This window comes from Salvia splendens, unplaced genomic scaffold (assembly GCF_004379255.2).
Source record: "Salvia splendens isolate huo1 unplaced genomic scaffold, SspV2 ctg1020, whole genome shotgun sequence".
Lineage (NCBI taxonomy): Eukaryota > Viridiplantae > Streptophyta > Magnoliopsida > Lamiales > Lamiaceae > Salvia > Salvia splendens.
The window spans coordinates 1-14,649 of record NW_024598560.1 but is presented as its reverse complement, the minus strand read 5'-3'; the positions used below and the strand labels follow the sequence as shown (position 1 = coordinate 14,649).

Sequence of the window (14,649 nt, the reverse complement as noted above, 5' to 3'; positions counted from 1 at the left end):
GGTGGGAGCCATTGGGGGTGGGGGGAATCTCTGGACAAAATGGATAGAATAATTGTATCTACACTGTTGATAATTTTATCTTTATATTTTTTCGATGTGAAACAATAAAAGCCGCAAATATTAGAGCATTTAATTATTCATAAAGCTAATAATTTGACACCTAGTCAATTAAAATAAAGTGTTCCACCAAAATCAATAAAAGGATCGAAACTATTAAGCATTTGTCACTTCAAAAGAATAGTAAAATCTCAACTTCACTAGATTCTACGCAAATCTTGAAACACGAATAATAAAAATCACCATAGTGGCTGAATATTATCCACATATCTTTATCAACTTTAGAGAGAATCACTATTATAATCTTTATGTGAATAAAACGTGTATGAAAATGAAAAGAGAAAATAAAGGAATTTAAGATAAGTATTTGAATTTAAAAAAAGTACTCTTACGTGTTGGTAGAAGTAATCTAATTTTAGGAAGAACATTCTAACTAATATGAAAATATGTGCATGTCAATTATAGGTTTATATACTTTTACTATTTGCATCCACAATTTGTGAATCCAGTTTGTCTTTGTAGGGTTTCTTTAATCTTATGTTATCTTTATATATCTATAATTTTTGTAGATTGTTTTTATGTTTGGTAGGTATCCAATTATACATGTTTGGTCCACTTTTATGTATAGGTAAACGACGTTCATGCTTGTTTTGCGTTTGATATAAGAACTTCCCATTCTGCTTAAATATGTGGTGAGATTGCTACTCTTTGATGATGAAGATTGGCGTAGAACGTTCTGATGTGTGTGGCTCGTTTGCTTCTGTTTTCTTAATTTGAGTATGGTTTTAGATTCAACAATTGTTGTATTATCTTTTTATTGTTGTTTCTATTATGAGATGGTTCTGTATTGCTTATGTTATTGTTTTGGTTTGGACGTTTTGTGTCACATCAAAAAGATTAATTAAATTTGGCATTTTGATTAGAGGTTGGTGTGTAGATTTTTCTTTCTCACTCTCATCTGTATAAATGGCGGATGAAACAATATCAGAGGATGGATAAACTCATAAAATTGTCATATTATAATTTTTAGCAATTTGAAATATTTTGTTTTATACTACTACTTTCTTAATAAATTTATCCTCCGCAAATCAACAAATGGCTCCACCAACATTTCCATTGATTGAAATGTAAGTTTAGATATCATAATTACAACAAAACTTTCTTCCAAGTTACTAGGGCCAAAAGAAGGTTATTGGATGATAAAAAAAATCTTATTCATGCATGCATGTAATATTTTTTCTATGAAATCTGATTCACTTTATCCAAAGATCTAAAGTTTGTATCATCATTTCAAAATCAGCTTTTACACTTTTTAGCTTTTTTTTCTCGATGCAATACAAACGTTCGAGCCATGGAATGACGAGCAAAAGAGTAGCAATTTAGAACAAAAACATTGACAAAAAATCAACAAATAAATAAAGACAAACACCTTATCCAAAACTATCACTACAGTAGAAGTGCAACGATTGAATACAGAAAAACATAAGCAAAAAAGCAACACACATCCTTACGTTAGTTGTCAATCTTATCAACCAGAGAGTAGCGGTCTCACAAGAGCTCCAAATCAAATACAATTTTTTAGTATCTAGAGATATTTGACTTGGTGTGCAAAAATAATTGCATGTAACTATAGACATTAGATATGTTGAATTTATAAATAGGACTACATGAAAAAGAAAAGATTTTAGCATCAATGGGAAATGGATACGCAGTCCCCATCAAATCAATGAAAGTTTGAAGTTGTGACCAAACATAATAAAAGAAACAAAAGATGAAGCGAAGGACAAACGGCTAGAAATTTTAATACGGAGTAACTATTAAGTTCGTGATATTATGTGTAGAGTTTAAAGTTCGTGGAAAAAAATAAACTTTTGAAAAATTTCGTGATATTAGACGCCAATATCTCAATAAAAAACAGCATTTTAATTACATAAGTGTAAGCAAATAAACGGTATAATTAACCATTCCATATTAATTTAATACCAAGAAATAATCCAAATGAAGAAATACAAGATATTACACAAAATACAAAATGAAATTTAATAAAGTAACACATACTTCAGCCCCAGCCACAGTATACTTCCATTTTCACAACAGAAGAAAATTCGATATCAAAATCAATAAAAGAAAAGGAAACAAAAAACAAAACATAATTGTATCCCTATGTCCAATCAATCCTATAAATGGTATATCTTCACCAACAAAGCGCTAATTCGAATATACAAACTCCCTATCCCCGACTCAAAATCGTCGTAGTAAGACCACGATTTTCCTTTGTAAGACTGAGACGAAAGGTATAAATCTCAATCCCCGTCTCGACTAGAAAAATATGTAGTAAAGTCACCAACGCTACATCATTCGGAGACCCTAAAAAGTTAGCTCGACGATAAAACATAATGCTCAATGCTTCAAGTGCAGAAATAGAGAATATGGGAGCTGATTTTCATCTCAAATTGCATGGTCTAACAAAAAGGAACACAAAAACTAAGTTCAGGTATAGAAACAACGATATCACTTAAACGGTCAGTTCAAAATACCGCAACTTTAGTGATGTGGCGATGCTATTGGATCTCCCCATCCTCACCTAGTTCGCCATCTTCCAGCTCCTCATGACCACTCCGTTTCGCTCCATCACGGTGATCTTTTCTGTGTTTTTTTATGCCGGTTTTCGCTGTTGGATTCTGGTGAATATGCATGCTGAGGGATATGGATACAGTAAAAAAAAATGTAAGATTATTGAACAGGTAACTTGTCCAAAGATATAGGTGGTCGGGGCGATTGGTTTACCTTTCTTGACTTTCTACAGTCGCTGCCATGCCTGCGGGACTTCGTTGTCTCCTCTTTCTCGTCTTTATCAGAACTCAAATCATCAGTTGGGCTCTGGTGCCGCTTCCTGTGTTTCTTCTCCTTTTCCTTTTCACGCCTTTTGTCATCTTTGTATCCATGAGTTTCCATTGAATCCACATTTTCAGTCTCTTCATCCTTTCTTGAAATATCTTTCTCCTTTTCTCTTTCGCGATCCCTATCTTTGTCTTTTCTTTCTTTATCTTTTCTCTTCTCCTCCAGGCTCTTTCTCCTTTTTCGTCTACAAAGAAGCACATACATGTATTGGAAATCCATCAAAGTTTTCGATTAATTAATTGGAAATTCCAGACAATGTTCCAGTTGGATTTTCATTACCTTTTCTTCCTCTCGCTTTCGCTCCTTTTCCTTCGCTTCTCTTGTAAACGAGAGACATATTCATCAAATACTTCTCTGCAGAAGTCTTCTTCTCCAATGGACCTAGAAAACACATGACAAAATCGGATTGAAGAAAATAATTAGCATGCATTTTATTAAACCTCGATTCAGATGCAGGCATTTCGAAACCAATTAAGAGAAGTTCACCGGTACTCTGAGCTTTCCTCGATTAGTGGCTTGCATTCCTCCCACGTGGATAGCACGTTTAATTCCTAAGATGAAGTAAAGAAAATGTGAGATTGAGCTAAACTATCAAACACATTCTTCCACCCTCAAGTACATCTAACGTACCTTTATGCTGCTCAATTTATCAGTTAAATCTTTGGCTAGACGTTTACGTTTCTTAACCTCTTTCTCTTCTTTCTCTTTAGCTCGATCAATTAGATCTTCGTATACTAGCTGCAATTTCACATGGACACAATTAGAAATTTCAAATTTGGCAGAGCCTCACATGGAGAAAACTATCAAATCGAAACTTAACGAAACTTAACTTCTTGAGGAGAATAGAACGACAAGCAGACACGTATTCATACACAAACACAGAATGGAGGCATTAGCTAATTCAATCAGAATTTAGTACAAGGGTGATTAAGAATTCAGATCTCACATTCTATAGCAAAAACAAGTAGACAGACAAGTTTATCTATCAATGGCGAAAAATGATTGTGAAACCTATGTAAGGAAAACGAGTAGTGAAAAAACTGATACCTGCAAATTAATGTCAGATATGGAAGACAAAGCAGAAGTATATCCCAAAGAGGACTTAAACAAATGTCCATGTTGAAGCAACGGTGATCTAAAATGGAGAATAAGTAATAGATTAAGGTTCAAACTATCAACACAACAGTAGACTGAAGGAAGGTAATGGAATGGAAGTCACACAATTCCACCTTTTCCTGCTTCAAAACATCCTTTTACTTGGGTTTTGTCTTCATCATACTGCACACAAGTAAAAGCACGAACAGAATACATGGTTGTTAGCCACGAATTGAAGCATCGACAATAGCAAGAGAAGAAACACGAGGACGCTCAGGTTGGAGAAACAGGAAGTCTGTCCTTCTAAGTTCACGAACTAGTTAACCACACAACTAGTTTGCAGCCTAGCAAAAATAGGTCTAAGTACCTTTTCTCCAATTCTTCTGTTAGATCCTCGAACAAATCTTTGGGTGTGGAACCACTAGTGTTTGATGCAACTGCTTCATAAGCTTCAGAATCCTTGACCTGTGTTGATGATGGTAGCAAAAAATGATAAACATAATACACAAGAATATGGAAGCATAATGGTAAATAAACATTAAACCAAAACAGAAACCAAAGACTAACATATTATCGCAAAGATATGTTAATATCTCCGATTAGATATAAAGCTAATAAATGTACCTTACGACAATAATCCGGCCAGAATGTTTTTGCAGTAATAGTGCCAGCAGCAATATGCTCTTCCAACATCTTACGAAATGCATCACGGTTCTTACGCTCAGCTCGTTTCAGTTGTTCCTTGATTTTCAAAAATTAATCAGAATCAAAGCAATCAGAGCAGGAGAGGCTGAAACAAAGCATATCCCTAGAAGTACCTTTTGTCTCTTCTTCTGCTCTTCCTCCTCCTTCTCCAAATCACGAATATAATCCTGTAGCAGTAACATGCAGTCATTGTTGTAGGTCCAGATGCATCATGCATATCATATAGACAATAAGGACCCTATAAATAGAACAATGCCTTATCATCAATGATACTCACCTGAAAGATGTCAAGCCGGTCTAGTTTATCTAGGCGTACACCGTTCATCATCTTCCAGAAGATCTTGAACCTTCCGCCACTGGCTATCCACCTGACATTAAAAAAAATTACTTGAATGGGTTAGAATGCATGACGGGTGAAAAGGTGAAAAGTTAATGAACAAACGAAGCAAAGATACCTTGATATAATCACATGATTCTAGTAATTGCCTAAACTCCAGCCTATTCCGACGACTCTCCTCTTTAGCCTTTGCCTTCTCCTGGAACACAAAGCCATGCACATACATATAGAACTCAAGCAAAGGCCACTGCAGATGAAACTGTCATTACAGCTCATGTAACATGTGATTAGAATTGGATTAAAACCTCAATGCCACATACAACTCAACCATGCAGCTTTCCATTGATTTATTCATAAGCAGGCAACATGTAGATGATGTGTTCTGCACAACTCACCTCACGCAGGTTAAATCAAACATCTTATTAGGATTACATCCTCCAAGTGTATTATCCATACAAAAAATGTAATCTCAAATATAATCCCACAGGAATACTTAAATTGAAATCCATGATTCATTCACACAAAACAAGAGTTCTAGACTCTTAACCAATGAACGAATTCATACATCACATAAAGCTGAACATGATTTAGCCTGATAACCATACATATCCAGGTCACTGTATAAGATTGACCTATAAATAATTTAAAATCTATTACTACTATGCTAACATGAAGGAAATCGTGAACTCTAATACTAGTAATAATTCACATTGGTAGCTACAGTGTATTCTAAAGTATTACATCAATAATTTGAAGATATAATAGGATGCAACTATGTAAGCTTAGTATTTCCCAAAACTCAAAGGACAATATGATCTATTGCATACCTTTTTCTGAAGGTCCACCAAATAGTTTCTAAAGAGATCCTCACGATCCACTTCTAGGTCAACAGCCTTGAACCGTTTATCATCTTCAAACATTGTCAGTGCTTTGCTGGTTGTTTTAGAAGTTAGAAAAAAAATTCCGGAATAAAAGTTGAGCAATAAAAAATTAGGAAGTGTTAACAACCTCCAACGTGTAGATGATGTGAGTTCTTCAGATTCCTAAGGCAAAAACACACACTAAATAAGTCTCTTATAATGCATACTGCAAACCAAGAACAGCAGTATACTCAATGAGAAACATGTCCATGGGTGAGGAACAGTGATAGGAACCAAAGCAAGAACCAAGGGTTATATTCTGAAGACGAGAAAGAAATTATTTCAAGCTGACATGTGTAAGATTGTCAAAAGATGTATAGTGAAAATCAAACACATATGGAGAAATATGGAACAGAAGTATTGAACAAATAGAGATCCTTACTTCCAACATCTTCACTAAATCCTCCTTTGCTTTTCTTTGCCTGTGATGTCTATCCTCGGCCTCTATCTTTTTCCTTTGCATTAAGTACTAAAAAAACAATGCAAGTACAAATATCAAAGATAAACAGACAAAAATAAATTATATCTACAATAAGCAGGAACACATGAATAAAATATTATAAACATATTCATGTATTTACCTCATTGAATGCTTGCTTTTTTTCACCAAGTGTTTTCAAAGCACCATATCTTTTGTCATTAATTATCACCCTCATAGCCTGATACAGCGTTGATATCAATATGTAACAAGTTCAAAGCAATTATAGATGAACAGAGAAGAAGATTCAATTTACCTGGTCCCAGGTCCAATTGGCTTCCACATTTGCAGACTCTAATAGTGTTTTAAACGCATTTTTTGCCTCCTGAAGAGGCAATTACCATTAATCATTGTTTATGGCAGTAATAATTGACTAAGCATTATAAAGTCAGTATCTACACACCCTAAAAAAAGAAAGTACCTGCTTCGTACTTCGTAGCATATAAGAAAGGTTCATCCTCCGTAGTTTTCTCTTCAACTGGTGCTGCATTCATTTTCCCTGCAACAGCAGTTTCTCTTTTCTTCTCCTAAAAATAGCCATGAAACGATTATAGCATAGAGTATGAGAAACAGTTTGCAAATAAATGCCTTAATAAACAAGTCTTACTTCTCCATCCGGGACTAAAACCCCGGCCGGTGGACTTGACCCCACTTGTAATGAAGGATTTTCCAAGCTGATCCTGAAATATTTTCAAGCAGAAACCAGTAAGGCCTTTAAGCAATCTGGACTGAGTTCATTAAACAACTTCATATATTGGCATTAACCTGGAGCTCGGCAATTTAATTGGAACATCAGAAGGGGAGGAAGCCACTGTGTCTGTCATTGACACTCCGGTTGCACTTGCAACAGGTGTTTGAGCTCTTGGTTCAGAGAACATCATAATAGGAGATTTAACATCAGAAGCAACTGGAGCAGCTGGAACAGGACTTAAAACAACTCCAGCTCCTATTGATGTAGTGGAGCTTGCCAAGCTGTCCGTAGCAGGTGGTTGTTCAACTGAAGCGCCACTGACTGTAGGTGGTGCAGAGATAGCATTCACTTCCGGGTGTGATGCCTCAGCAGCAGCTTTTTCTGCCTGTTCTCAAGCCAACTGGAGGCACAAGTCTGAAAATTAGTCCAACACAAGGAAAATCAATATAAAAGAACTCTTTCCCAAACAAACCTTCAATTCATCGGGTATCGTCCATTTTGATTGCTTAGTCTCCTTGTTGTAATAATACCTTAAGGAAAATTGAGGTGGTTGACCTTGACCTTGAGGCATCCCCATATTTTGTGGAGACATAAGCTGTTGTCCATGTTGTGCCAGTGTGGCAGGATGGAACTGCAGCATACATATATGCCAATAATGCAACCACCATGAGATTTACATATCTCACTAGAAGAAACAATATAACAAAATAATCTTCTTCATTCAATATATGTTGGAATTACATACTTGCATAGGATATGGAGGAGCAAAATTCTGAGGAGCCACTGATTCAGATGCAGGATGTGACCAATGTGGCTGTCGATGAAAACAAGCGTTCGAAAAGATCCATATCACAAATTGTTTTAAAAATGAACTCTAAACTGCCTATAATCAAACCTCAAAGCTAAATAATCGAGCTAGAATGATATACCAAATTATACTCACTAACAAAAGTCATAATATCTCTCTAGTAGCTACCGGAATATACAAACGATTAACACAATTGCATTACTATCCCAAATTCAACAAAAAAAATCCAATCTTTCTAAGATGAACTAAAACATAACCTTTCCAAAATACAAAATAAATAAATTGCTCTGAAAATCTACCTGTGAACCAGATGGTGGCGGGTTACTTGCCATGCTCGCAGCAAGTAAGCTCAGATCATCTCAATTGCACTGCAAAATCCCAAATGCTGTAAGAATTATACTCCAATAGTTCCAAAAGCACACATTTTTCAATTTTTGAAATATTGAATTCAAGCTCAAGTCTTTGTGGATTAGGAAAAAGGTAGAGAAACGAATAGATTTACCGTAGCTGAGCTCAGAAGAAGATCTCGTGAAGAAGAAGAAGAAGAGCTGATGAAATGATTTTAGGGATTTTTCGATTTTTTTCTAAGTTTAGTTTGTTTCTTAACAAATTTTCAAATGAGATTAGTTGATTTTATTTAAAAAATTAATCGCAAAAAATAACGTCCCAAAAAAATACGAGTCCTGTTTATCGGGCCGTCGAATTATGCTTATACAAATGGGCTTTAACCAAAAGATATGACATTAATGGGCTAACAATAAAGCCCAAAGCAGAATTTCTGTCTCTCAAAATTGGGCGAGATTCGCGAGATATGGAGGCGATGAAGAACATCTAGGGTTTTGAAAAATATTTTTTAATCCTTTATTTAAACGCCACACCGCCTCTTCTTCAGAATCACTCATCGACAGAGCTCAGCTCCCATCTCTGGATTGAGTTATTTATTTATATTTTCAGTGCGAAATCTTTATTAATTGTCCAATTATTGTTGAATTTGAAATCGAAAGAGCTGGGAATTAGGATGTGGTTGCGATGGTTGTAAAACAATTCCTCGTACTGATTGCTGTTACGCAGCTTGACAGACTCAATTTACACCCATAGAATATGAGCAATCTCTATTTTCCAGCTTCTCGTTTCCTTTTATTATTCGATTTTTTAATTTTATTATTGTTTTTGGATCTGTGCGTTATTGCCTTTCAAAATGTTACCGTCATCGTTGAATTTGTTATTGTTCAATTGATGAAATCATAATATTTCAGCTGAATTGGCAATGCGAATTCTCTATTGATTGTTTAAATTTTTGTTGAATCCGGAATCGTAATTGGTGGCGAAGAGTGTGGTTGCGATGATTGTAAAACAATTCCTCGTACTGAATGCTGTTTCCGCAGCTTGATAGACTCATTTTACACCCATAGAATATGAGCTCCCACCTCTAATTTTCATTTGTTCGTTTACTTTTTTTATTTGATTTTAGTATTGTTTTTGGTTCAACATGCTTTTGCCTTTCAATATGTAATTTGGTAGTTCACGGTTGCTCAATTGATGAAATCACAATATATCTGAAAAATTACTGTCAAGTTTCAATTTTTAGGTCAACATTTCTGTGCTGATCTATGCAGTATTGCAAATCACTAATTGCCAGTTTTCTGAAATTTGTATTGCCTGGATAAATTGATGAAGTTTTATCATAACAAAGTTGGATTTAAACATATGGAAACTGTCATAATTACTTGTCAGTACTAATTTCAATATTTATGTAACTTCAGTAATCATGACTTTTTGTGATTTTGAAAAGTCCACTAAGATCACCTTCTGTTTTAACATCAATCTATCAAGAATTGATTGAAATTTCAGCAGCTTCAATGCTTTTGCTGTGTTAAGTACTTTGTTAGGTAGAGTACTGTTTTAATGATTATGCTGTTGCCTGTGAATTTGCTTAAAATATTACTGCAGTTTGATGCTAAATCTGTTTGATTAAAAACTGTTTTTAAATAAAGAAACTGCCTTTGTTTTACTCTTCTTAATCAGTGTATTTTGAAGGAGTTGGCCACATTTGTAATATAGCAAAGTAGACACATTGTTTGCTGTATGTTTGGCCTCTCCTCATATTGAGTTTTGGTGGTGTTTTAAAGCCTGAATTTCATTACAAATATAACCAGAAATTTGGGTTACGCACACCTCCATATTCCAGAAAATGGTTCTTGTCCTTTTGATTCCTAAATTTCATTCTTTAACCTTCTTTTTGTTATGACCTCACATTTTGTAAGTATATTGATCTTTGATGATGCCACAGGCTTTTCAAAAGCTTGCCATTGTGAAGAATATGTACTGCCTTATCCATGTTGCTTATATTTCTTGTTATCCTAACATTTGTTTGGATGGGTACTTTCATGTCTTCTCTTTTGCTGTTTCAGTGGACTCGATCTGTTACCTTCGAACCTGCTCTTTGATATTTTCCCGAATATGCTGGAGAATGGCTTCCTTTTTGTTGAATAGATTCTTACTTCGTAGGGGTGGCTCAGAGTGAATTTGTTCTCTTGTGTTTTATTATCTGAATATAGAGATACCATAGGCTTAGATTTTACTATAGTGTTGGAAAAATGATTGGGTCTTGAGCTTTTGTTTATTGTTAATAAAATGGTTCATGTTTGTCAATTATAAAAGATAGTACTACCTCCGTCCCATTAAGATGACCCATTTTTTTTGCGTTTTGAAAAAATCATAATGAATAGTTAAAGTGGAGGGAGAGTAAATTAAGAGAGAATAATATTGAAGAGACTCTTTTCAACATTATTCTTTCTATTACTTTACTTTTTCCTTTACTTTAACTATTTATTATAAATTAAGAGAGATAATAATACAGAAGAGACTCTCTTCAATATTATTCTTTCTTTACGTTTTCCTCTACTTTAACTATTTATTATAATTTTAACAAAACACGTACGAAAAACAAAATGGGTTATCTTAACTGGGACGGAGGCAGTATATCTTCTATTCTCTTTAAATAGCAACTGCTTAATGCCAGTTCTCCAGTATCGTAATATGCCTAATAGAATGCTACAATTTCTACTATAAATATTTAAACCAATCATGCTTTAGTAATTACTATCCAAATCTGGTCATGCCTAATTTTATCAAAATACTGTTGTTTTTAGTCAATTGTTCATTTTCTAGGTAGAGACTAGAGTTTAATGGTGAAATTGGGATTTTGTGTTTGGTCAGAGTCTCAATAGAAGATTGAATTTGTACAATTATAATATCCAACACAAATTTCCATCTGCAAGAACCAACTAGCTTAGGTAACCATCTAATGTGTTCTACTATGGTCGAGTAGGATGTCAATTTATACTTACAAATTAGTCAAGAAGCAAGAGAACATATGAGCTCTGCTCCTTTAGGCTCCTTAAATTCAGCTATTAAACTCGCAACGTTTATGTAATTTTCTTCATTCAAATTATCTACCATGGTGAAGTCACATTTATTCTTATTGAAGAGTAAAAGAAAAGTCTTAAAATGGACCACACGAGACTAAAGCAATTAAAAGAAAGATTTCCCAAGCATCCAAAAAGATCTTCATGGTCCAAACCTTTATCTACTAAGGGCAAAATCAAACTTAAATTTTTTTTTTAATCAAAAATGTCCATTGTGGGCGGGATGTTTAGGGAGACCTCCAACCCGTAAATAAGATCAAAATGTAATGTTTCAAAAACATGATATTAGCTCAAAAGTGACTAAGATCTAAACAAGAACACGATTATGCAAAGTAGAGGTCCCACAAGTCGAGATCCTATGTACTATCAAGTGGAAAAGGGATGACTAGATACATAAGAGGAAGAAACGAAAAATTATCAAAACCAACCACCAAAGAGGATAGATCAACCCACATCTCAACGTCGGAAACGGAAGTTAGGATATCCCAGCTGGTCCATCGTTAATTGCCAGTAAATCCACGAACTATAAATGAATTTTTGGTTTTTCGATAATCTATAAATTTTGTACGAAATACACGAACTTTGAATATTTAAAGTATTACCCCGATTTCAAATTCCAACAAAAATTAACTAATGTAGCAAACAGATAAGTATCATAGAAGATTCAACCTCAAAACCATGCCATTTTGAATTCTTTTTCTTTCAAACAAATTAAAAAATTAAATTTTAACCTATTTGATTTGGCCTTGCAACAATTTAGTGAGTACTACCTCTGGAAAAGTCAAGAAGCCTTTAATTGCAATATAAATACTAAACAGTGAAAAGATATGTTATTAGATGCCCCCACCAACAACAAATCACAACCACAAAACAAGCATGCTCCCCTCCAACCAACCTATAACAAAATCATGATATCTCAAACTCAAAAATCCCACCAAACAAGAAGCCTATTTAGATAACTATAAATCAAAGAGTACCACACAAAATATGCTTATAAGTTTCAACTAATACAACATATATCTAGCACTATTACAAGTGAATTGATTGTGTGAGCAATTCTTGTTCTTAGAGCAGTGATGGATAAGCTGAGACGTCGTGCGGCGGGCTGCCCGCCACGCTGCTGTTGGAGAGGGACGCGAAGGCTCCCCTCTGCAAGACTCCCGTGGGAGACGCGTCCAGCCGGTGGCTGTCCCATCTCTCGATGAGGTTGAGCTGTTTCGCGCATCGCTAGTGGTGTTGTTGTCGTGTTGTGGAGGACCTCCCCGAGAGGCCCTCCAATGGCACTGGGCTCCCATGAGATGGGAGCCCAGTTGTTACTGCTCGGGCGGTTGCCCAAGCCTAGCCCCATCTCAAGCTCCCGAGATAGTCCTGATCTCGGGGGTGAGGATGCCATGGATATTGAGAGTTGTGTCCGGTCCACGTCGCGGTCGGGCTGGTCCATGAACTGCCGGAGCTCGCTCCGGTTTAAGGGGTTCACGAGCGAGTCGGAACACACGAGGCCGAACTCGTTCCCCTCCCAATCTTGGTGTTGGGAGTCTTTGGGTTTGGTTTTGGAGAGAGAGGTGGTGTTCTCAACAATACTTCTGCTGAGCGAGGGAAATGTTATGTACAAGTTGTGTTAGTGGCGGACGCAGAAAAAAATATTTTAAATTTTGAGTTTGTTGAGATTTTCACACCTAGCAACGCGTTGGCTTCGCGGTGGTGGTGGTGTTGGAGGCGATGGCGGATTGGGCTTCCACAGGCTTTCTTGAACGGTGGCGGCCTCGGTTCATGTGGCGGCCTCGGTTCATGTGGCGCTCGCAGTACTTCTGGTCCACGACCGCGTCCCGCGAGCACCGCCACTTCTTCCCATCGGTTCTCCGGCACCGACCCGGCTCTGGGTCGGTGCTAGAGTATCCCAAATGGAAACCATTCCATCCCACTACCCATATCAACAGTTAGTTAGTTTATTAAAATCACACAACATTTGACCTCAGGCATTAACTACTGAACAAAAGGTAACAAACTTAAGAGAGAGAGAGAGAGAAGGGAAGCTTACAAGGATTGGATCTGAGGGAAGAGAAACCAACAACTTCAAAGGCTTTTCTAATGGGATTGAGAAGATAAGAAGGAATGGGAACATTGGCAGTGATGTATTTGTAGATCAAGGCTTGATGCTCTAACTCCATCCATTGTGATGGAGTGAATGGCCCCCTCACACCATGCTGCATGCTTCCACCATTCATCCCTACTACACACACAACACACACTTCAAAAGGTGCAATTACATCCAACATAATCACTTAATAAAACTAAAAAACAAAAATCTTGAACACATTTACTCTGTGGTGGTGTAACATATTGTCCTAAAAAAACCACAGTCTCAAACATCACAACTTCTTCTTTTCTTTAGTGAAAGAGATAGAGAAACAAATAGTGCTCCAAAAATAGGGAGGATAAGATGGTGTACTTCCAAGAAAGATTTCACAACCACAAAAAAAACAAACTATACCAGAGATGAATTCTTCAAAAAAACAATAACAACCCAAAAACCATACTAGAAAAAAAAAGGTAAGATCTTTACAAACCACCATTTCAAATTTCCTCAACTTCACATGAAAGAAACTAAAAATCCCATCTTTCCTTAATAAAACTAAAAAATCTTGAATCCCTTTGTTTTGTGGTGGTGTAACATTATGTCTTAAAACAAACCACAGTTCCAAACATCACAACTTCTTTTCTTTATCCTTTTCTTCTCCAACAGTGAGAGAGTGAGAGAAACAAACAGTGCCGCCAAAATAGAGTGGATAAGATGATGACACAAAGCATATTTCCATATAAAAAAAAAACTAACCAAAGATGAATTCTTCCATAAAAAAAACAAACCCAACAACCATACTAGCAAAAAGATAAGATCTTGACAAACCCCATTTCAAATTTGCTCCTACTTTTCATGCAACAAGAATGAAAAAAAAAAGATAAAAATCCAATCTTTACCTGCATTTCTAGCAAATGCATTGGATGAGTAGTGATAGTAAGGCAATGTGAGAGGCTGTGGGTTTGGGGAAGAGAAGCTGAGCATCTCTGCAGAGGAGAGACCACAGCCGTTGGATCTCTGCAGTGAACCCTCACCGCAAGATGAGTTCTTGGACATCTTAAACTCCCTTAAATCATCCTCATTTATTGCTCTGTCTTGCTTGAGAAACCCATCCGTGGCAGTATTTGGGCTTGTCGGCGTCGCCATTTTGCA

General features: G+C 36.0%; 2 non-coding genes and 2 pseudogenes across 2 annotated transcripts; 2 read left to right on the top strand and 2 right to left on the bottom strand.

Annotated features, from left to right (window-relative positions):
* Positions 1-2,589: 2,589 nt before the first annotated feature.
* On the bottom strand, positions 2,590-8,608 carry LOC121788358 (annotated as a pseudogene).
* Positions 8,609-9,012: 404 nt separating this feature from the next.
* On the top strand, positions 9,013-9,103 carry LOC121788361. The gene has a single exon (XR_006047721.1). It is a non-coding gene; the product is annotated as a small nucleolar RNA snoR8a (small nucleolar RNA).
* Positions 9,104-9,325: 222 nt separating this feature from the next.
* Positions 9,326-9,416, top strand: LOC121788360. The gene has a single exon (XR_006047720.1). It is a non-coding gene; the product is annotated as a small nucleolar RNA snoR8a (small nucleolar RNA).
* Positions 9,417-12,349: 2,933 nt separating this feature from the next.
* LOC121788359 lies at positions 12,350-14,644 on the bottom strand (annotated as a pseudogene).
* Positions 14,645-14,649: the final 5 nt, after the last annotated feature.